At 56.5% G+C, this 23650-nt stretch overlaps 1 protein-coding gene across 3 annotated transcripts in view; it reads right to left on the bottom strand.

The window, feature by feature from the left end:
- The window catches only part of LOC140714304 (contactin-associated protein-like 5), a 1942527-nt gene that overhangs the window by 351758 nt on the left and 1567119 nt on the right, over window positions 1-23650 (bottom strand). The gene's annotated exons all lie outside the window — the stretch shown is intronic.

The raw sequence follows: 23650 nt of genomic DNA, 5'->3' as shown, positions 1-23650 counted from the left end.
ACTATTGTCAGCTCCACTGACTCTAGCTGCCTCTCCACTGACTATTGTCAGCTCCATTGACTCCAGCTGCCCCTCCACTGACTATTGTCAGCTCCATTGTCTCCAGCTGCCCCTCCACTGACTATTGTCAGCTCCACTGACTCCAGCAGCACCTCCACTGACAATTGTCAGCTCCACTGACTCCAGCTGCCGCTCCGTTGTCTCCAGCTGCCCCTCCACTGACTATTGTCGGCTCTACTGACTCCAGCTGCCCCGCCACTGACTGTTGTCAGTTCCAATGACTCCAGCTGCCCCTCCACTGACTATTGTCAGCTACATTGTCTCCAGCTGCCCCTCCACTGACTATTGTCAGCTCCTCTGACTCCAGCTGCTTCTCCACTGACTATTGTCAGCTCCATTGAGTCCAGCTGCCTCTCCACTGACTATTGTCAGCTCCACTGACTCCAGCTCCCCCTCCACTGAATATTGTCAGCTCCACTGACTCCAGCTGCCGCGCCACTGACTCCAGCTGCCCCTCCACTGACTATTGTCAGCTCCACTGACTCCAGCTGCCCCGCCACTGACTATTGTCAGCTCCACTGACTCCAGCTGCCCCTCCACTGACTATTGTCAGCTCCACTGACTCCAGCTGCCCCTCCACTGACTATTGTCAGCTCCACTGACTCCAGCTGCACCTCCACTGACTATTGTCACCTCCACTGATTCCAGCTGCCCCTCCACTGACTGTTGTCAGCTCCACTGACTATTGACAGCTCTACTGACTCCAGCTGCCCCGCCACTGACTGTTGTCAGCTCTACTGACTCCAGCTGCCCTGCCACTGACTATTGTCAGCTCCATTGACTCCAGCTGCCCCTCCACTGCCTATTGTCAGCTCCACTGACTCCAGCTGCCCGCCCACTGACTATTGCCAGCTCCACTGACTCCAGCTGCCCCGCCACTGACTATTGTCAACTCCACTGACTCCAGCTGCCCCTCCACTGACTATTGTCAGCTCCATTGTCTCCAGCTGCCCCTCCACTGAATATTGTCAGCTCCACTGACTCCAGCTGCCCCGCCACTGAATCCAGCTGCCCCTCCACTGACTATTGTCAGCTCCACTGACTCCAGCTGCCCCGCCACTGACTATTGTCAGCTCCATTGTCTCCAGCTGCCCCTCCACTGACTATTGTCAGCTCCACTGACTCCAGCTGCCCCGCCACTGAATGCAGCTGCCCCTCCACTGACTATTGTCGGCTCCACTGACTCCAGCTGCCCCTCCACTGACTATTGTCAGCTCCACTGACTCCAGCTGCCCCGCCACTGACTATTGTCAGCTCCACTGACTCCAGCTGCCCAGCCACTGACTATTGTCAGCTCCACTGACTACAGCTGCCCCGCCACTGAATCCAGCTGCCCCTACACTGACTATTTTCAGCTCCACTGACTCCAGCTGCCCCGCCACTGACTATTGTCAGCTCCACTGACTCCAGCTGCCCCGCCACTGACTATTGTCAGCTCCACTGACTCCAGCTGCCCCTCCACTGACTCCAGCTACCCGTCCACTGAATATTGTCAGCTCCACTGACTCCAGCTGCCCCTCAACTGCCTATTGTCAGCTCCACTGATTCCAGCTGCCCCTCCACTGACTGTTGTCAGCTCTACTGACTCCAGCTGCCCCGCCACTGACTATTGTCAGCTCCATTGACTCCAGGTGCCCCTCCACTGCCTATTGTCAGCTCCACTGACTCCAGCTGCCCCTCCACTGACAATTGTCAGCTCCACTGACTCCAGCTGCCCCTCCACTGACTATTGTCAGCTCCACTGACTCCAGCTACCCCTCCACTGACTATTGTCAGCTCCCTTGACTCCAGCTGCCCCTCCACTGACTATTGTCAGCTCCACTGACTCCAGCTGCCCCTCCACTGACTATTGTCAACTCCACTGACTCCAGATGCCCCTCCACTGACTATTGTCAGCTCCAGTGACTCCAGCTGCCCCTCCACTGACTATTGTCAGCTCCACTGACTCCAGATGCCCCTCCACTGACTATTGTCACCTCCACTGACTCCAGCTGCCCCTCCACTGACTATTGTCAGCTCCATTGACTCCAGCTGCCCCTCCACTGACTATTGTCAGCTCCATTGACTCTAGCTGCCCCTCCACTGACTACTGTCAGCTCCATTGACTCCAGCTGCCCCTCCACTGACTATTGTCAGCTCCACTGACTCCAGCTGCCCCTCCACTGACTATTGTCAGCTCCACTGACTCCAGCTGACCCTCCACTGACTATTGTCAGCTCCACTGACTCCAGCTGCCCCTCCACTGACTATTGTCACCTCCACTGACTCCAGATGCCCCTCCACTGACTATTGTCACCTCAACTGAATCCAGCTGCCGCTCCACTGACTATTGTCAGCTCCACTGACTCCAGCTGCCCCTCCACTGACTATTGACAGCTCCATTGACTCCAGCTGCCCCTCCACTGACCATTGTCAGCTCCACTGACTCCAGCTGCCCCTCCACTGACTATTGTCAGCTACACTGACTCCAGCTGCCCCTCCACTGACTATTGTCACCTCCACTGACTCCAGCTGCCCCTCCACTGACTATTGTCAGCTCCATTGACTCTAGCTGCCCCTCCACTGACTACTGTCAGCTCCATTGACTCCAGCTGCCCCTCCACTGACTACTGTCAGCTCCATTGACTCCAGCTGACCTTCCACTGACTATTGTCAGCTCCACTGACTCCAGCTGCCCCTCCACTGACTATTGTCACCTCCACTGACTCCAGATGCCCCTCCACTGACTATTGTCACCTCAACTGAATCCAGCTGCCCCTCCACTGACTATTGTCAGCTCCACTGACTCCAGCTGCCCCTCCACTGACTATTGACAGCTCCATTGACTCCAGCTGCCCCTCCACTGACCATTGTCAGCTCCACTGACTCCAGCTGCCCCTCCACTGACTATTGTCAGCTACACTGACTCCAGCTGCCCCTCCACTGACTATTGTCAGCTCCCTTGACTCCAGCTGCCCCTCCACTGACTATTGTCAGCTACACTGACTCCAGCTGCCCCTCCACTGACTATTGTCAGCACCATTGACTCCAGTGGCCCCTCCACTGACTATTGTCAGCTCCACTGACTCCAGCTGCCCCTCCACTGACTATTGTCAGCTACACTGACTCCAGCTGCCCCTCCACTGACTATTGTCACCTGCACTGACACCAGATGCCCCTCCACTGACTATTGTCACCTCCACTGACTCCAGCTGCCCCTCCACTGACTATTGTCAGCTCCACTGACTCCAGCTGCCCCTCCACTGACTATTGTCAGCTCCATTGACTCCAGCTGCCCCTCCACTGACTACTGTCAGCTCCATTGACTCCAGCTGCCCCTCCACTGACTACTGTCAGCTCCACTGACTCCAGCTGACCCTCCACTGACTATTGTCAGCTCCACTGACACCAGCTGCCCCTCCACTGACTATTGTCAGCTCCATTGACTCCAGCTGCCCCTCCACTGACTATTGTCAGCTTCACTGTCTATTGTCAGCTCCATTGATTCCAGCTGCCCCTCCACTGACCATTGTCAGCTCCACTGACTCCAGCTGCCCCTGCACTGACTATTCTCAGCTCCATTGACTCCAGCTGACCCTCCACTGACTATTGTCAGCTCCCTTGACTCCAGCTGCCCCTCCACTGACTATTGCCAGCTCCACTGACTCCAGCTGCCTGGCCACTGACTATTGACAGCTCCACTGACTCCAGCTGCCCCGCCACTGACTATTGTCAACTCCACTGACTCCAGCTGCCCCTCCACTGACTATTGTCAGCTCCATTGTCTCCAGCTGCCCCTCCACTGAATATTGTCAGCTCCACTGACTCCAGCTGCCCCGCCACGGAATCCAGCTGCCCCTCCACTGACTATTGTCAGCTCCATTGTCTCCAGCTGCCCCTCCACTGACTATTGTCGGCTCCACTGACTCCAGCTGCCCCTCCACTGACTATTGTCAGCTCCACTGACTCCAGCTGCCCCGCCACTGACTATTGTCAGCTCCACTGACTCCAGCTGCACCGCCACTGACTATTGTCAGCTCCACTGACACCAGCTGCCCCTCCACTGACTATTGTCAGCTCCACTGACTCCAGCTACCCCTCCACTGACTATTGTCAGCTCCATTGACTCCAGCTGCCCCTCCACTGACTATTGTCAGCTCCACTGACTACAGATGCCCCGCCACTGAATCCAGCTGCCTCTCCACTGACTATTGTCAGCTCCACTGACTCCAGCTGCCCCTCCACTGACAATTGTCAGCTCCACTGACTCCAGCTGCCCCTCCACTGACTATTGTCAGCTCCACTGACTCCAGCTACCCCTCCACTGACTATTGTCAGCTCCCTTGACTCCAGCTGCCCCTCCACTGACTATTGTCAGCTCCACTGACTCCAGCTGCCCCTCCACTGACTATTGTCAGCTCCACTGACTCCAGATGCCCCTCCACTGACTATTGTCAGCTCCAGTGACTCCAGCTGCCCCTCCACTGACTATTGTCAGCTCCACTGACTCCAGATGCCCCTCCACTGACTATTGTCACCTCCACTGACTCCAGCTGCCCCTCCACTGACTATTGTCAGCTCCATTGACTCCAGCTGCCCCTCCACTGACTATTGTCAGCTCCATTGACTCTAGCTGCCCCTCCACTGACTACTGTCAGCTCCATTGACTCCAGCTGCCCCTCCACTGACTATTGTCAGCTCCACTGACTCCAGCTGCCCCTCCACTGACTATTGTCAGCTCCACTGACTCCAGCTGACCCTCCACTGACTATTGTCAGCTCCACTGACTCCAGCTGCCCCTCCACTGACTATTGTCACCTCCACTGACTCCAGATGCCCCTCCACTGACTATTGTCACCTCAACTGAATCCAGCTGCCGCTCCACTGACTATTGTCAGCTCCACTGACTCCAGCTGCCCCTCCACTGACTATTGACAGCTCCATTGACTCCAGCTGCCCCTCCACTGACCATTGTCAGCTCCACTGACTCCAGCTGCCCCTCCACTGACTATTGTCAGCTACACTGACTCCAGCTGCCCCTCCACTGACTATTGTCACCTCCACTGACTCCAGCTGCCCCTCCACTGACTATTGTCAGCTCCATTGACTCTAGCTGCCCCTCCACTGACTACTGTCAGCTCCATTGACTCCAGCTGCCCCTCCACTGACTACTGTCAGCTCCATTGACTCCAGCTGACCTTCCACTGACTATTGTCAGCTCCACTGACTCCAGCTGCCCCTCCACTGACTATTGTCACCTCCACTGACTCCAGATGCCCCTCCACTGACTATTGTCACCTCAACTGAATCCAGCTGCCCCTCCACTGACTATTGTCAGCTCCACTGACTCCAGCTGCCCCTCCACTGACTATTGACAGCTCCATTGACTCCAGCTGCCCCTCCACTGACCATTGTCAGCTCCACTGACTCCAGCTGCCCCTCCACTGACTATTGTCAGCTACACTGACTCCAGCTGCCCCTCCACTGACTATTGTCAGCTCCCTTGACTCCAGCTGCCCCTCCACTGACTATTGTCAGCTACACTGACTCCAGCTGCCCCTCCACTGACTATTGTCAGCACCATTGACTCCAGTGGCCCCTCCACTGACTATTGTCAGCTCCACTGACTCCAGCTGCCCCTCCACTGACTATTGTCAGCTACACTGACTCCAGCTGCCCCTCCACTGACTATTGTCACCTGCACTGACACCAGATGCCCCTCCACTGACTATTGTCACCTCCACTGACTCCAGCTGCCCCTCCACTGACTATTGTCAGCTCCACTGACTCCAGCTGCCCCTCCACTGACTATTGTCAGCTCCATTGACTCCAGCTGCCCCTCCACTGACTACTGTCAGCTCCATTGACTCCAGCTGCCCCTCCACTGACTACTGTCAGCTCCACTGACTCCAGCTGACCCTCCACTGACTATTGTCAGCTCCACTGACACCAGCTGCCCCTCCACTGACTATTGTCAGCTCCATTGACTCCAGCTGCCCCTCCACTGACTATTGTCAGCTTCACTGTCTATTGTCAGCTCCATTGATTCCAGCTGCCCCTCCACTGACCATTGTCAGCTCCACTGACTCCAGCTGCCCCTGCACTGACTATTCTCAGCTCCATTGACTCCAGCTGACCCTCCACTGACTATTGTCAGCTCCCTTGACTCCAGCTGCCCCTCCACTGACTATTGCCAGCTCCACTGACTCCAGCTGCCTGGCCACTGACTATTGACAGCTCCACTGACTCCAGCTGCCCCGCCACTGACTATTGTCAACTCCACTGACTCCAGCTGCCCCTCCACTGACTATTGTCAGCTCCATTGTCTCCAGCTGCCCCTCCACTGAATATTGTCAGCTCCACTGACTCCAGCTGCCCCGCCACGGAATCCAGCTGCCCCTCCACTGACTATTGTCAGCTCCATTGTCTCCAGCTGCCCCTCCACTGACTATTGTCGGCTCCACTGACTCCAGCTGCCCCTCCACTGACTATTGTCAGCTCCACTGACTCCAGCTGCCCCGCCACTGACTATTGTCAGCTCCACTGACTCCAGCTGCACCGCCACTGACTATTGTCAGCTCCACTGACACCAGCTGCCCCTCCACTGACTATTGTCAGCTCCACTGACTCCAGCTACCCCTCCACTGACTATTGTCAGCTCCATTGACTCCAGCTGCCCCTCCACTGACTATTGTCAGCTCCACTGACTACAGATGCCCCGCCACTGAATCCAGCTGCCTCTCCACTGACTATTGTCAGCTCCATTGACTCCAGCTGCCCCTCCACTGACTATTGTCAGCTCCATTGTCTCCAGCTGCCCCTCCACTGACTATTGTCAGCTCCATTGACTCCAGCTGCCGCTCCACTGACTATTGTCAGCTCCACTCACTCCAGCAGCCCCTCCACTGACAATTGTCAGCTCCACTGACTCCAGCTGCCGCTCCGTTGTCTCCAGCTGCCCCTGCACTGACTATTGTCGGCTCTACTGACTCCAGCTGCCCCTCCACTGACTATTGTCAGCTCCACTGACTCCAGCTGCCTCGCCACTGACTATTGTCAGCTCCTTTGACTCCAGCTGCCCCGCCACTGACTATTGTCAGCTCCACTGACTCCAGCTGCCCCTCCACTGACTATTGTCAGCTCCACTGACACCAGCTACCCCTCCACAGACTATTGTCAGCTCCATTGACTCCAGCTGCCCCGCCACTGACTATTGTCAGCTCCATTGACTCCAGCTGCCTCTCCACTGACTATTGTCAGCTCCATTGACTCCAGCTGCCCCTCCACTGACTATTGTCAACTCCATTGACTCCAGCTGCCGCTCCACTTACTATTGTCAGCTCCACTGACTCCAGCTGCCCCTCCACTGACTATTGTCAGCTCCACTGACTCCAGCTGCCCCTCCACTGACTATTGTCAGCTCCACTGACTCCAGCTGCCCTCCACTGACTATTGTGAGCTCCATTGACTCCAGCTGCCCCTCCACTGACTATTGTCAGCTCCACTGACTCCAGCTGCCCCTCCACTGACTATTGTGAGCTCCATTGACTCCAGCTGCCCCTCCACTGACTATTGTCAACTCCATTGACTCCAGCTGCCCCTCCACTGACTATTGTCAGCTCCATTGACTCCAGCTGACACTCCACTGACTATTGTCAGCTCCACTGACTCCAGCTGCCCCGCCACTGACTATTGTCAGCTCCACTGACTCCAGCTGCCCCTCCACTGACTATTGTCAGCTCCACTGACTCCAGCTGCCCCTCCACTGACTATTGTGAGCTCCATTGACTCCAGCTGCCCCTCCACTGACTATTGTCAGCTCTATTGACTCCAGCTGCCCCTCCACTGACTATTGTCAGCTCCACTGACTCCAGCTGACACTCCACTGACTATTGTCAGCTCCACTGACTCCAGCTGCCTCGCCACTGACTATTGTCAGCTCCTTTGACTCCAGCTGCCCCGCCACTGACTATTGTCAGCTCCACTGACTCTAGCTGCCTCTCCACTGACTATTGTCAGCTCCATTGACTCCAGCTGCCCCTCCACTGACTATTGTCAGCTCCATTGTCTCCAGCTGCCCCTCCACTGACTATTGTCAGCTCCATTGACTCCAGCTTCCCCTCCACTGACAATTGTCAGCTCCATTGTCTCCAGCTGCCCCTCCACTGACTATTGTCAGCTCCACTTACTCCAGCTGACCCTCCACTGACTATTGTCAGCTCCACTGACTCCAGCAGCCCCTCCACTGACAATTGTCAGCTCCACTGACTCCAGCTGCCGCTCCGTTGTCTCCAGCTGCCCCTGCACTGACTATTGTCGGCTCTACTGACTCCAGCTGCCCCTCCACTGACTATTGTCAGCTCCACTGACTCCAGCTGCCTCTCCACTGACTATTGTCAGCTCCATTGACTCCAGCTGCCTCTCCACTGACTATTGTCAGCTCCACTGACTCCAGCTCCCCCTCCACTGAATATTGTCAGCTCCACTGACTCCAGCTGCCCCGCCACTGACTCCAGCTGCCCCTCCACTGACTATTGTCAGCTCCACTGACTCCAGCTGCCCCGCCACTGACTCCAGCTGCCCCTCCACTGACTATTGTCAGCTCCACTGACTCCAGCTGCCCCTCCACTGACTATTGTCAGCTCCATTGACTCCAGCTTCCCCTCCACTGACAATTGTCAGCTCCATTGTCTCCAGCTGCCCCTCCACTGACTATTGTCAGCTCCATTGACTCCAGCTGCCCCTCCACTGACTATTGTGAGCTCCATTGACTCCAGCTGCCCCTCCACTGACTCCAGCTGCCCCTCCACTGACTATTGTCAGCTCTATTGACTCCAGCTGCCCCTCCACTGACTATTGTCAGCTCCATTGACTCCAGTGGCCCCTCCACTGACTAATATCAGCTCCACTGACCCCAGCTGCCCCTCCACTGACTATTGTCAGCTCCACTGACTCCAGCTGCCCCTCCACTGACTATTGTCAGCTCCACTGAATCCAGCTGCCACTCCACTGACTATTGTGAGCTCCACTGACTCCAGCTGACACTCCACTGACTATTGTCAGCTCCATTGACTCCAGCTGCCCCTCCACTGACTATTGTCAACTCCATTGACTCCAGCTGCCCCTCCACTGACTATTGTCAGCTCCATTGACTCCAGCTGACACTCCACTGACTATTGTCAGCTCCACTGACTCCAGCTGCCCCGCCACTGACTATTGTCAGCTCCACTGACTCCAGCTGCCCCTCCACTGACTAATGTCAGCTCCACTGACTCCAGCTGCCCCTCCACTGACTATTGTGAGCTCCATTGACTCCAGCAGCCCCTCCACTGACTCCAGCTGCCCCTCCACTGACTATTGTCAGCTCTATTGACTCCAGCTGCCCCTCCACTGACTATTGTCAGCTCCACTGACTCCAGCTGACACTCCACTGACTATTGTCAGCTCCACTGACTCCAGCTGCCTCGCCACTGACTATTGTCAGCTCCTTTGACTCCAGCTGCCCCGCCACTGACTATTGTCAGCTCCACTGACTCCAGCTGCCCCTCCACTGACTATTGTCAGCTCCACTGACTCTAGCTGCCTCTCCACTGACTATTGTCAGCTCCATTGACTCCAGCTGCCCCTCCACTGACTATTGTCAGCTCCATTGTCTCCAGCTGCCCCTCCACTGACTATTGTCAGCTCCATTGACTCCAGCTGCCCCTCCACTGACAATTGTCAGCTCCATTGTCTCCAGCTGCCCCTCCACTGACTATTGTCAGCTCCACTTACTCCAGCTGACCCTCCACTGACTATTGTCAGCTCCACTGACTCCAGCAGCCCCTCCACTGACAATTGTCAGCTCCACTGACTCCAGCTGCCGCTCCGTTGTCTCCAGCTGCCCCTGCACTGACTATTGTCGGCTCTACTGACTCTAGCTGCCTCTCCACTGACTATTGTCAGCTCCCTTGACTCCAGCTGCCCCGCCACTGACTTTTGTCAGCTCCACTGACTCCAGCTGCCCCTCCACTGACTATTGTCAGCTCCATTGACTCCAGTGGCCCCTCCACTGACTAATATCAGCTCCACTGACTCCAGCTGCCCCTCCACTGACTATTGTCAGCTCCACTGACTTCAGCTGCCCCTCCACTGACTATTGTCAGCTCCATTGACTCCAGCTGCCCCACCACTGACTATTGTCAGCTCCATTGACTCCAGCTGCCCCGCCACTGACTATTGTCAGCTCCACTGACTCCAGCTGCCCCTCCACTGACTATTGTCAGCTCCACTGAATCCAGCTGCCACTCCACTGACTATTGTGAGCTCCACTGACTCCAGCTGACACTCCACTGACTATTGTCAGCTCCATTGACTCCAGCTGCCCCTCCACTGACTATTGTCAACTCCATTGACTCCAGCTGCCCCTCCACTGACTATTGTCAGCTCCATTGACTCCAGCTGACACTCCACTGACTATTGTCAGCTCCACTGACTCCAGCTGCCCCGCCACTGACTATTGTCAGCTCCACTGACTCCAGCTGCCCCTCCACTGACTATTGTCAGCTCCACTGACTCCAGCTGCCCCTCCACTGACTATTGTGAGCTCCATTGACTCCAGCTGCCCCTCCACTGACTCCAGCTGCCCCTCCACTGACTATTGTCAGCTCTATTGACTCCAGCTGCCCCTCCACTGACTATTGTCAGCTCCACTGACTCCAGCTGACACTCCACTGACTATTGTCAGCTCCACTGACTCCAGCTGCCTCGCCACTGACTATTGTCAGCTCCTTTGACTCCAGCTGCCCCGCCACTGACTATTGTCAGCTCCACTGACTCCAGCTGCCCCTCCACTGACTATTGTCAGCTCCACTGACTCTAGCTGCCTCTCCACTGACTATTGTCAGCTCCATTGACTCCAGCTGCCCCTCCACTGACTATTGTCAGCTCCATTGTCTCCAGCTGCCCCTCCACTGACTATTGTCAGCTCCATTGACTCCAGCTGCCCCTCCACTGACAATTGTCAGCTCCATTGTCTCCAGCTGCCCCTCCACTGACTATTGTCAGCTCCACTTACTCCAGCTGACCCTCCACTGACTATTGTCAGCTCCACTGACTCCAGCAGCCCCTCCACTGACAATTGTCAGCTCCACTGACTCCAGCTGCCGCTCCGTTGTCTCCAGCTGCCCCTGCACTGACTATTGTCGGCTCTACTGACTCCAGCTGCCCCTCCACTGACTATTGTCAGCTCCACTAACTCCAGCTGCCTCTCCACTGACTATTGTCAGCTCCATTGACTCCAGCTGCCTCTCCACTGACTATTGTCATCTCCACTGACTCCAGCTCCCCCTCCACTGAATATTGTCAGCTCCACTGACTCCAGCTGCCCCGCCACTGACTCCAGCTGCCCCTCCACTGACTATTGTCAGCTCCACTGACTCCAGCTGCCCCGCCACTGACTATTGTCAGCTCCACTGACTCCAGCTGCCCCTCCACTGACTATTGTCAGCTCCATTGACTCCAGGGGCCCCTCCACTGACTATTATCAGCTCCACTGACTCCAGCTACCCCTCCACTGACTATTGTCAGCTCCTCTGACTCCAGCTGCCCCTCCACTGACTATTGTCAGCTCCATTGACTCCAGCTGCCCCACCACTGACTATTGTCAGCTCCATTGACTCCAGCTGCCCCTCCACTGACTATTGTCAACTCCATTGACTCCAGCTGCCGCTCCACTGACTATTGTCAGCTCCACTGACTCCAGCTGCCCCGCCACTGACAATTTTCAGCTCCATTGACTCCAGCTGCCCCTCCACTGACTACTGTCAGCTCCACTGACTCCAGTGGCCCCTCCACTGATTATTGTCAGCTCCACTGACTCCAGCTGCCCCTCCACTGACTATTGTCAGCTCCTTTGACTCCAGCTGCCCCGCCACTGACTATTGTCAGCTCCACTGACTCCAGCTGCCCCTCCACTATTGTCAGCTCCACTGACTCCAGCTGCCCCTCCAATGACTATTGTCAGCTCCACTGACTCTAGCTGCCTCTCCACTGACTATTGTCAGCTCCACTGACTCCAGCTGCCTCTCCACTGACTATTGTCAGCTCCACTGACTCCACCTGCCCCTCCACTGACTATTGTCAGCTCCACTGACTCCAGCTGTCCCGCCACTGACTATTGTCAGCTCCATTGACTTCAGCTGCCCCTCCACTGACTATTGTAAGCTCCATTGTCTCCAGCTGCCCGTCCACTGACTATTGTCAGCTCCATTGACTCCAGCTGCCCCTCCACTGACTATTGTCAGCTCCACTGACTCCAGCTGCCCCTCCACTGACTATTGTGAGCTCCATTGACTCCAGCTGCCCCGCCACTGACTATTGTCAGCTCCACTGACTCCAGCTGCCCCTCCACTGACTATTGTCAGCTCCACTGACTCTAGCTGCCTCTCCACTGACTATTGTCAGCTCCATTGACTCCAGCTGCCCCTCCACTGACTATTGTCAGCTCCATTGTCTCCAGCTGCCCCTCCACTGACTATTGTCAGCTCCACTGACTCCAGCAGCACCTCCACTGACAATTGTCAGCTCCACTGACTCCAGCTGCCGCTCCGTTGTCTCCAGCTGCCCCTCCACTGACTATTGTCGGCTCTACTGACTCCAGCTGCCCCGCCACTGACTGTTGTCAGTTCCAATGACTCCAGCTGCCCCTCCACTGACTATTGTCAGCTACATTGTCTCCAGCTGCCCCTCCACTGACTATTGTCAGCTCCTCTGACTCCAGCTGCTTCTCCACTGACTATTGTCAGCTCCATTGAGTCCAGCTGCCTCTCCACTGACTATTGTCAGCTCCACTGACTCCAGCTCCCCCTCCACTGAATATTGTCAGCTCCACTGACTCCAGCTGCCGCGCCACTGACTCCAGCTGCCCCTCCACTGACTATTGTCAGCTCCACTGACTCCAGCTGCCCCGCCACTGACTATTGTCAGCTCCACTGACTCCAGCTGCCCCTCCACTGACTATTGTCAGCTCCACTGACTCCAGCTGCCCCTCCACTGACTATTGTCAGCTCCACTGACTCCAGCTGCCCCTCCACTGACTATTGTCAGCTCCACTGACTCCAGCTGCACCTCCACTGACTATTGTCACCTCCACTGATTCCAGCTGCCCCTCCACTGACTGTTGTCAGCTCCACTGACTATTGACAGCTCTACTGACTCCAGCTGCCCCGCCACTGACTGTTGTCAGCTCTACTGACTCCAGCTGCCCTGCCACTGACTATTGTCAGCTCCATTGACTCCAGCTGCCCCTCCACTGCCTATTGTCAGCTCCACTGACTCCAGCTGCCCGCCCACTGACTATTGCCAGCTCCACTGACTCCAGCTGCCCCGCCACTGACTATTGTCAACTCCACTGACTCCAGCTGCCCCTCCACTGACTATTGTCAGCTCCATTGTCTCCAGCTGCCCCTCCACTGAATATTGTCAGCTCCACTGACTCCAGCTGCCCCGCCACTGAATCCAGCTGCCCCTCCACTGACTATTGTCAGCTCCACTGACTCCAGCTGCCCCGCCACTGACTATTGTCAGCTCCATTGTCTCCAGCTGCCCCTCCACTGACTATTGTCAGCTCCACTGACTCCAGCTGCCCCGCCACTGAATGCAGCTGCCCCTCCACTGACTATTGTCGGCTCCACTGACTCCAGCTGCCCCTCCACTGACTATTGTCAGCTCCACTGACTCCAGCTGCCCCGCCACTGACTATTGTCAGCTCCACTGACTCCAGCTGCCCAGCCACTGACTATTGTCAGCTCCACTGACTACAGCTGCCCCGCCACTGAATCCAGCTGCCCCTCCACTGACTATTTTCAGCTCCACTGACTCCAGCTGCCCCGCCACTGACTATTGTCAGCTCCACTGACTCCAGCTGCCCCGCCACTGACTATTGTCAGCTCCACTGACTCCAGCTGCCCCTCCACTGACTCCAGCTACCCGTCCACTGAATATTGTCAGCTCCACTGACTCCAGCTGCCCCTCAACTGCCTATTGTCAGCTCCACTGATTCCAGCTGCCCCTCCACTGACTGTTGTCAGCTCTACTGACTCCAGCTGCCCCGCCACTGACTATTGTCAGCTCCATTGACTCCAGGTGCCCCTCCACTGCCTATTGTCAGCTCCACTGACTCCAGCTGCCCCTCCACTGCCAATTGTCAGCTCCACTGACTCCAGCTGCCCCTCCACTGACTATTGTCAGCTCCACTGACTCCAGCTACCCCTCCACTGACTATTGTCAGCTCCCTTGACTCCAGCTGCCCCTCCACTGACTATTGTCAGCTCCACTGACTCCAGCTGCCCCTCCACTGACTATTGTCAGCTCCACTGACTCCAGCTGCCCCTCCACTGACTATTGTCAGCTCCAGTGACTCCAGCTGCCCCTCCACTGACTATTGTCAGCTCCACTGACTCCAGATGCCCCTCCACTGACTATTGTCACCTCCACTGACTCCAGCTGCCCCTCCACTGACTATTATCAGCTCCATTGACTCCAGCTGCCCCTCCACTGACTATTGTCAGCTCCATTGACTCTAGCTGCCCCTCCACTGACTACTGTCAGCTCCATTGACTCCAGCTGCCCCTCCACTGACTATTGTCAGCTCCACTGACTCCAGCTGCCCCTCCACTGACTATTGTCAGCTCCACTGACTCCAGCTGACCCTCCACTGACTATTGTCAGCTCCACTGACTCCAGCTGCCCCTCCACTGACTATTGTCACCTCCACTGACTCCAGATGCCCCTCCACTGACTATTGTCACCTCAACTGAATCCAGCTGCCGCTCCACTGACTATTGTCAGCTCCACTGACTCCAGCTGCCCCTCCACTGACTATTGACAGCTCCATTGACTCCAGCTGCCCCTCCACTGACCATTGTCAGCTCCACTGACTCCAGCTGCCCCTCCACTGACTATTGTCAGCTACACTGACTCCAGCTGCCCCTCCACTGACTATTGTCAGCTCCCTTGACTCCAGCTGCCCCTCCACTGACTATTGTCACCTCCACTGACTCCAGCTGCCCCTCCACTGACTATTGTCAGCTCCATTGACTCTAGCTGCCCCTCCACTGACTACTGTCAGCTCCATTGACTCCAGCTGCCCCTCCACTGACTACTGTCAGCTCCATTGACTCCAGCTGACCTTCCACTGACTATTGTCAGCTCCACTGACTCCAGCTGCCCCTCCACTGACTATTGTCACCTCCACTGACTCCAGATGCCCCTCCACTGACTATTGTCACCTCAACTGAATCCAGCTGCCCCTCCACTGACTATTGTCAGCTCCACTGACTCCAGCTGCCCCTCCACTGACTATTGACAGCTCCATTGACTCCAGCTGCCCCTCCACTGACCATTGTCAGCTCCACTGACTCCAGCTGCCCCTCCACTGACTATTGTCAGCTACACTGACTCCAGCTGCCCCGCCACTGACTATTGTCAGCTCCACTGACTCCAGCTGCCCCTCCACTGACTATTGTCAGCTACACTGACTCCAGCTGCCCCGCCACTGACTATTGTCAGCTCCACTGACTCCAGCTGCCCCTCCACTGACTATTGTCAGCTCCACTGACTCTAGCTGCCTCTCCACTGACTATTGTCAGCTCCATTGACTCCAGCTGCCCCTCCACTGACTATTGTCAGCTCCATTGTCTCCAGCTGCCCCTCCACTGACTATTGTCAGCTCCATTGACTCCAGCTGCCCCTCCACTGACAATTGTCAGCTCCATTGTCTCCAGCTGCCCCTCCACTGACTATTGTCAGCTCCACTTACTCCAGCTGACCCTCCACTGACTATTGTCAGCTCCACTGACTCCAGCAGCCCCTCCACTGACAATTGTCAGCTCCACTGACTCCAGCTGCCGCTCCGTTGTCTCCAGCTGCCCCTGCACTGACTATTGTCGGCTCTACTGACTCCAGCTGCCCCTCCACTGACTATTGTCAGCTCCACTAACTCCAGCTGCCTCTCCACTGACTATTGTCAGCTCCATTGACTCCAGCTGCCTCTCCACTGACTATTGTCATCTCCACTGACTCCAGCTCCCCCTCCACTGAATATTGTCAGCTCCACTGACTCCAGCTGCCCCGCCACTGACTCCAGCTGCCCCTCCACTGACTATTGTCAGCTCCACTGACTCCAGCTGCCCCGCCACTGACTATTGTCAGCTCCACTGACTCCAGCTGCCCCTCCACTGACTATTGTCAGCTCCATTGACTCCAGTGGCCCCTCCACTGACTATTATCAGCTCCACTGACTCCAGCTACCCCTCCACTGACTATTGTCAGCTCCTCTGACTCCAGCTGCCCCTCCACTGACTATTGTCAGCTCCATTGACTCCAGCTGCCCCACCACTGACTATTGTCAGCTCCATTGACTCCAGCTGCCCCTCCACTGACTATTGTCAACTCCATTGACTCCAGCTGCCGCTCCACTGACTATTGTCAGCTCCACTGACTCCAGCTGCCCCGCCACTGACAATTTTCAGCTCCATTGACTCCAGCTGCCCCTCCACTGACTACTGTCAGCTCCACTGACTCCAGTGGCCCCTCCACTGACTATTGTCAGCTCCACTGACTCCAGCTGCCCCTCCACTGACTATTGTCAGCTCCTTTGACTCCAGCTGCCCCGCCACTGACTATTGTCAGCTCCACTGACTCCAGCTGCCCCTCCACTATTGTCAGCTCCACTGACTCCAGCTGCCCCTCCAATGACTATTGTCAGCTCCACTGACTCTAGCTGCCTCTCCACTGACTATTGTCAGCTCCACTGACTCCAGCTGCCTCTCCACTGACTATTGTCAGCTCCACTGACTCCACCTGCCCCTCCACTGACTATTGTCAGCTCCACTGACTCCAGCTGTCCCGCCACTGACTATTGTCAGCTCCATTGACTTCAGCTGCCCCTCCACTGACTATTGTAAGCTCCATTGTCTCCAGCTGCCCGTCCACTGACTATTGTCAGCTCCATTGACTCCAGCTGCCCCTCCACTGACTATTGTCAGCTCCACTGACTCCAGCTGCCCCTCCACTGACTATTGTGAGCTCCATTGACTCCAGCTGCCCCGCCACTGACTATTGTCAGCTCCACTGACTCCAGCTGCCCCTCCACTGACTATTGTCAGCTCCACTGACTCTAGCTGCCTCTCCACTGACTATTGTCAGCTCCATTGACTCCAGCTGCCCCTCCACTGACTATTGTCAGCTCCATTGTCTCCAGCTGCCCCTCCACTGACTATTGTCAGCTCCACTGACTCCAGCAGCACCTCCACTGACAATTGTCAGCTCCACTGACTCCAGCTGCCGCTCCGTTGTCTCCAGCTGCCCCTCCACTGACTATTGTCGGCTCTACTGACTCCAGCTGCCCCGCCACTGACTGTTGTCAGTTCCAATGACTCCAGCTGCCCCTCCACTGACTATTGTCAGCTACATTGTCTCCAGCTGCCCCTCCACTGACTATTGTCAGCTCCTCTGACTCCAGCTGCTTCTCCACTGACTATTGTCAGCTCCATTGAGTCCAGCTGCCTCTCCACTGACTATTGTCAGCTCCACTGACTCCAGCTCCCCCTCCACTGAATATTGTCAGCTCCACTGACTCCAGCTGCCGCGCCACTGACTCCAGCTGCCCCTCCACTGACTATTGTCAGCTCCACTGACTCCAGCTGCCCCGCCACTGACTATTGTCAGCTCCACTGACTCCAGCTGCCCCTCCACTGACTATTGTCAGCTCCACTGACTCCAGCTGCCCCTCCACTGACTATTGTCAGCTCCACTGACTCCAGCTGCCCCTCCACTGACTATTGTCAGCTCCACTGACTCCAGCTGCACCTCCACTGACTATTGTCACCTCCACTGATTCCAGCTGCCCCTCCACTGACTGTTGTCAGCTCCACTGACTATTGACAGCTCTACTGACTCCAGCTGCCCCGCCACTGACTGTTGTCAGCTCTACTGACTCCAGCTGCCCTGCCACTGACTATTGTCAGCTCCATTGACTCCAGCTGCCCCTCCACTGCCTATTGTCAGCTCCACTGACTCCAGCTGCCCGCCCACTGACTATTGCCAGCTCCACTGACTCCAGCTGCCCCGCCACTGACTATTGTCAACTCCACTGACTCCAGCTGCCCCTCCACTGAATATTGTCAGCTCCACTGACTCCAGCTGCCCCGCCACTGAATCCAGCTGCCCCTCCACTGACTATTGTCAGCTCCACTGACTCCAGCTGCCCCGCCACTGACTATTGTCAGCTCCATTGTCTCCAGCTGCCCCTCCACTGACTATTGTCAGCTCCACTGACTCCAGCTGCCCCGCCACTGAATGCAGCTGCCCCTCCACTGACTATTGTCGGCTCCACTGACTCCAGCTGCCCCTCCACTGACTATTGTCAGCTCCACTGACTCCAGCTGCCCCGCCACTGACTATTGTCAGCTCCACTGACTCCAGCTGCCCAGCCACTGACTATTGTCAGCTCCACTGACTACAGCTGCCCCGCCACTGAATCCAGCTGCCCCTCCACTGACTATTTTCAGCTCCACTGACTCCAGCTGCCCCGCCACTGACTATTGTCAGCTCCACTGACTCCAGCTGCACCGCCACTGACTATTGTCAGCTCCACTGACTCCAGCTGCCCCTCCACTGACTCCAGCTACCCGTCCACTGAATATTGTCAGCTCCACTGACTCCAGCTGCCCCTCAACTGCCTATTGTCAGCTCCACTGATTCCAGCTGCCCCTCCACTGACTGTTGTCAGCTCTACTGACTCCAGCTGCCCCGCCACTGACTATTGTCAGCTCCATTGACTCCAGGTGCCCCTCCACTGCCTATTGTCAGCTCCACTGACTCCAGCTGCCCCTCCACTGCCAATTGTCAGCTCCACTGACTCCAGCTGCCCCTCCACTGACTATTGTCAGCTCCACTGACTCCAGCTACCCCTCCACTGACTATTGTCAGCTCCCTTGACTCCAGCTGCCCCTCCACTGACTATTGTCAGCTCCACTGACTCCAGCTGCCCCTCCACTGACTATTGTCAGCTCCACTGACTCCAGCTGCCCCTCCACTGACTATTGTCAGCTCCAGTGACTCCAGCTGCCCCTCCACTGACTATTGTCAGCTCCACTGACTCCAGATGCCCCTCCACTGACTATTGTCACCTCCACTGACTCCAGCTGCCCCTCCACTGACTATTATCAGCTCCATTGACTCCAGCTGCCCCTCCACTGACTATTGTCAGCTCCATTGACTCTAGCTGCCCCTCCACTGACTACTGTCAGCTCCATTGACTCCAGCTGCCCCTCCACTGACTATTGTCAGCTCCACTGACTCCAGCTGCCCCTCCACTGACTATTGTCAGCTCCACTGACTCCAGCTGACCCTCCACTGACTATTGTCAGCTCCACTGACTCCAGCTGCCCCTCCACTGACTATTGTCACCTCCACTGACTCCAGATGCCCCTCCACTGACTATTGTCACCTCAACTGAATCCAGCTGCCGCTCCACTGACTATTGTCAGCTCCACTGACTCCAGCTGCCCCTCCACTGACTATTGACAGCTCCATTGACTCCAGCTGCCCCTCCACTGACCATTGTCAGCTCCACTGACTCCAGCTGCCCCTCCACTGACTATTGTCAGCTACACTGACTCCAGCTGCCCCTCCACTGACTATTGTCAGCTCCCTTGACTCCAGCTGCCCCTCCACTGACTATTGTCACCTCCACTGACTCCAGCTGCCCCTCCACTGACTATTGTCAGCTCCATTGACTCTAGCTGCCCCTCCACTGACTACTGTCAGCTCCATTGACTCCAGCTGCCCCTCCACTGACTACTGTCAGCTCCATTGACTCCAGCTGACCTTCCACTGACTATTGTCAGCTCCACTGACTCCAGCTGCCCCTCCACTGACTATTGTCACCTCCACTGACTCCAGATGCCCCTCCACTGACTATTGTCACCTCAACTGAATCCAGCTGCCCCTCCACTGACTATTGTCAGCTCCACTGACTCCAGCTGCCCCTCCACTGACTATTGACAGCTCCATTGACTCCAGCTGCCCCTCCACTGACCATTGTCAGCTCCACTGACTCCAGCTGCCCCTCCACTGACTATTGTCAGCTACACTGACTCCAGCTGCCCCTCCACTGACTATTGTCAGCTCCCTTGACTCCAGCTGCCCCTCCACTGACTATTGTCAGCTACACTGACTCCAGCTGCCCCTCCACTGACTATTGTCAGCACCATTGACTCCAGTGGCCCCTCCACTGACTATTGTCAGCTCCACTGACTCCAGCTGCCCCTCCACTGACTATTGTCAGCTACACTGACTCCAGCTGCCCCTCCACTGACTATTGTCACCTGCACTGACACCAGATGCCCCTCCACTGACTATTGTCACCTCCACTGACTCCAGCTGCCCCTCCACTGACTATTGTCAGCTCCACTGACTCCAGCTGCCCCTCCACTGACTATTGTCAGCTCCATTGACTCCAGCTGCCCCTCCACTGACTACTGTCAGCTCCATTGACTCCAGCTGCCCCTCCACTGACTACTGTCAGCTCCACTGACTCCAGCTGACCCTCCACTGACTATTGTCAGCTCCACTGACACCAGCTGCCCCTCCACTGACTATTGTCAGCTCCATTGACTCCAGCTGTCCCTCCACTGACTATTGTCAGCTCCACTGACTCCAGTGGCCCCTCCACTGACTATTGTCAGCTCCACTGACTCCAGTGGCCCCTCCACTGACTATTGTCAGTTCCATTGTCTCCAGCTGCCCCTCCACTGACTATTGTCAGCTCCATTGACTCCAGCTGCCCCTCCACTGACTATTGTCAGCTCCACTGACTCCAGCTGACCCTCGACTGACTATTGTCAGCTCCACTGAATCCAGCTGCCCCTCCACTGACTACTGTCAGCTCCATAGACTCCTGCTTCCCCTCCACTGACTATTGTCAGCTCCATTGACTTCAGCTGCCCCTCCACTGACTCCAGCTGCCCCTGCACTGACTACTGTCAGCTCCACTGACTCCAGCTGCCCCTCCACTGACTATTGTCAGCTCCATTGTCTCCAGCTGCCCCTCCACTGACTATTGTCAGCTCCACTGACTCCAGCTGCCCCGCCACTGACTATTGTCAGCTCCACTGACTCCAGCTGCCCCTCCACTGACTATTGTCAGCTCCATTGTCTCCAGCTGCCCCTCCACTGAATATTGTCAGCTCCACTGACTCCAGCTGCCCCGCCACAGACTCCAGCTGCCCCTCCACCGACTATTGTCAGCTCCACTGACTCCAGCTGCCCCTCCACTGAGTATTGTCAGCTCCACTGACTCCAGCTGCCCCTCCACTGACTATTGTCAGCTCCACTGACAATATCTGCCCCGCCACTGACTGCAGCTGCCGCTCCACTGACTATTGTCAGCTCCACTGACTACAGCTGCCCCTCCACTGACTATTGTCAGCTCCACTGACTCCAGCTGCCCCGCCACTGACTATTGTCAGCTCCACTGACTCCAGCTGCCCCTCCACTGACTATTGTCAGCTCCACTGACTCCAGCGGCCCTCCACTGACTATTGTCAGCTTCACTGTCTATTGTCAGCTCCATTGATTCCAGCTGCCCCTCCACTGACCATTGTCAGCTCCACTGACTCCAGCTGCCCTTGCACTGACTATTCTCAGCTCCATTGACTCCAGCTGACCCTCCACTGACTATTGTCAGCTCCCTTGACTCCAGCTGCCCCTCCACTGACTATTGCCAGCTCCACTGACTCCAGCTGCCTGGCCACTGACTATTGTCAGCTCCACTGACTCCAGCTGCCCCGCCACTGACTATTGTCAACTCCACTGACTCCAGCTGCCCCTCCACTGACTATTGTCAGCTCCATTGTCTCCAGCTGCCCCTCCACTGAATATTGTCAGCTCCACTGACTCCAGCTGCCCCGCCACGGAATCCAGCTGCCCCTCCACTGACTATTGTCAGCTCCATTGTCTCCAGCTGCCCCTCCACTGACTATTGTCGGCTCCACTGACTCCAGCTGCCCCTCCACTGACTATTGTCAGCTCCACTGACTCCAGCTGCCCCGCCACTGACTATTGTCAGCTCCACTGACTCCAGCTGCACCGCCACTGACTATTGTCAGCTCCACTGACACCAGCTGCCCCTCCACTGACTATTGTCAGCTCCACTGACTCCAGCTACCCCTCCACTGACTATTGTCAGCTCCATTGACTCCAGCTGCCCCTCCACTGACTATTGTCAGCTCCACTGACTACAGATGCCCCGCCACTGAATCCAGCTGCCTCTCCACTGACTATTGTCAGCTCCATTGACTCCAGCTGCCCCTCCACTGACTATTGTCAGCTCCATTGTCTCCAGCTGCCCCTCCACTGACTATTGTCAGCTCCATTGACTCCAGCTGCCGCTCCACTGACTATTGTCAGCTCCACTCACTCCAGCAGCCCCTCCACTGACAATTGTCAGCTCCACTGACTCCAGCTGCCGCTCCGTTGTCTCCAGCTGCCCCTGCACTGACTATTGTCGGCTCTACTGACTCCAGCTGCCCCTCCACTGACTATTGTCAGCTCCACTGACTCCAGCTGCCTCGCCACTGACTATTGTCAGCTCCTTTGACTCCAGCTGCCCCGCCACTGACTATTGTCAGCTCCACTGACTCCAGCTGCCCCTCCACTGACTATTGTCAGCTCCACTGACACCAGCTACCCCTCCACAGACTATTGTCAGCTCCATTGACTCCAGCTGCCCCGCCACTGACTATTGTCAGCTCCACTGACACCAGCTGCCTCTCCACTGACTATTGTCAGCTCCATTGACTCCAGCTGCCTCTCCACTGACTATTGTCAGCTCCATTGACTCCAGCTGCCCCTCCACTGACTATTGTCAACTCCATTGACTCCAGCTGCCGCTCCACTTACTATTGTCAGCTCCACTGACTCCAGCTGCCCCTCCACTGACTATTGTCAGCTCCACTGACTCCAGCTGCCCCTCCACTGACTATTGTCAGCTCCACTGACTCCAGCTGCCCTCCACTGACTCCAGCTGCCCCTGCACTGACTACTGTCAGCTCCACTGACTCCAGCTGCCCCTCCACTGACTATTGTCAGCTCCATTGTCTCCAGCTGCCCCTCCACTGACTATTGTCAGCTCCACTGACTCCAGCTGCCCCGCCACTGACTATTGTCAGCTCCACTGACTCCAGCTGCCCCTCCACTGACTATTGTCAGCTCCATTGTCTCCAGCTGCCCCTCCACTGAATATTGTCAGCTCCACTGACTCCAGCTGCCCCGCCACAGACTCCAGCTGCCCCTCCACCAACTATTGTCAGCTCCACTGACTCCAGCTGCCCCTCCACTGAGTATTGTCAGCTCCACTGACTCCAGCTGCCCCTCCACTGACTATTGTCAGCTCCACTGACAATATCTGCCCCGCCACTGACTGCAGCTGCCGCTCCACTGACTATTGTCAGCTCCACTGACTACAGCTGCCCCTCCACTGACTATTGTCAGCTCCACTGACTCCAGCTGCCCCGCCACTGACTATTGTCAGCTCCACTGACTCCAGCTGCCCCTCCACTGACTA

The sequence above is a fragment of the Hemitrygon akajei genome, chromosome 2 (assembly GCF_048418815.1).
Source record: "Hemitrygon akajei chromosome 2, sHemAka1.3, whole genome shotgun sequence".
In the NCBI taxonomy this organism is placed as follows: domain Eukaryota; kingdom Metazoa; phylum Chordata; class Chondrichthyes; order Myliobatiformes; family Dasyatidae; genus Hemitrygon; species Hemitrygon akajei.
This window is presented reverse-complemented; position numbering and strand designations above follow the sequence as displayed.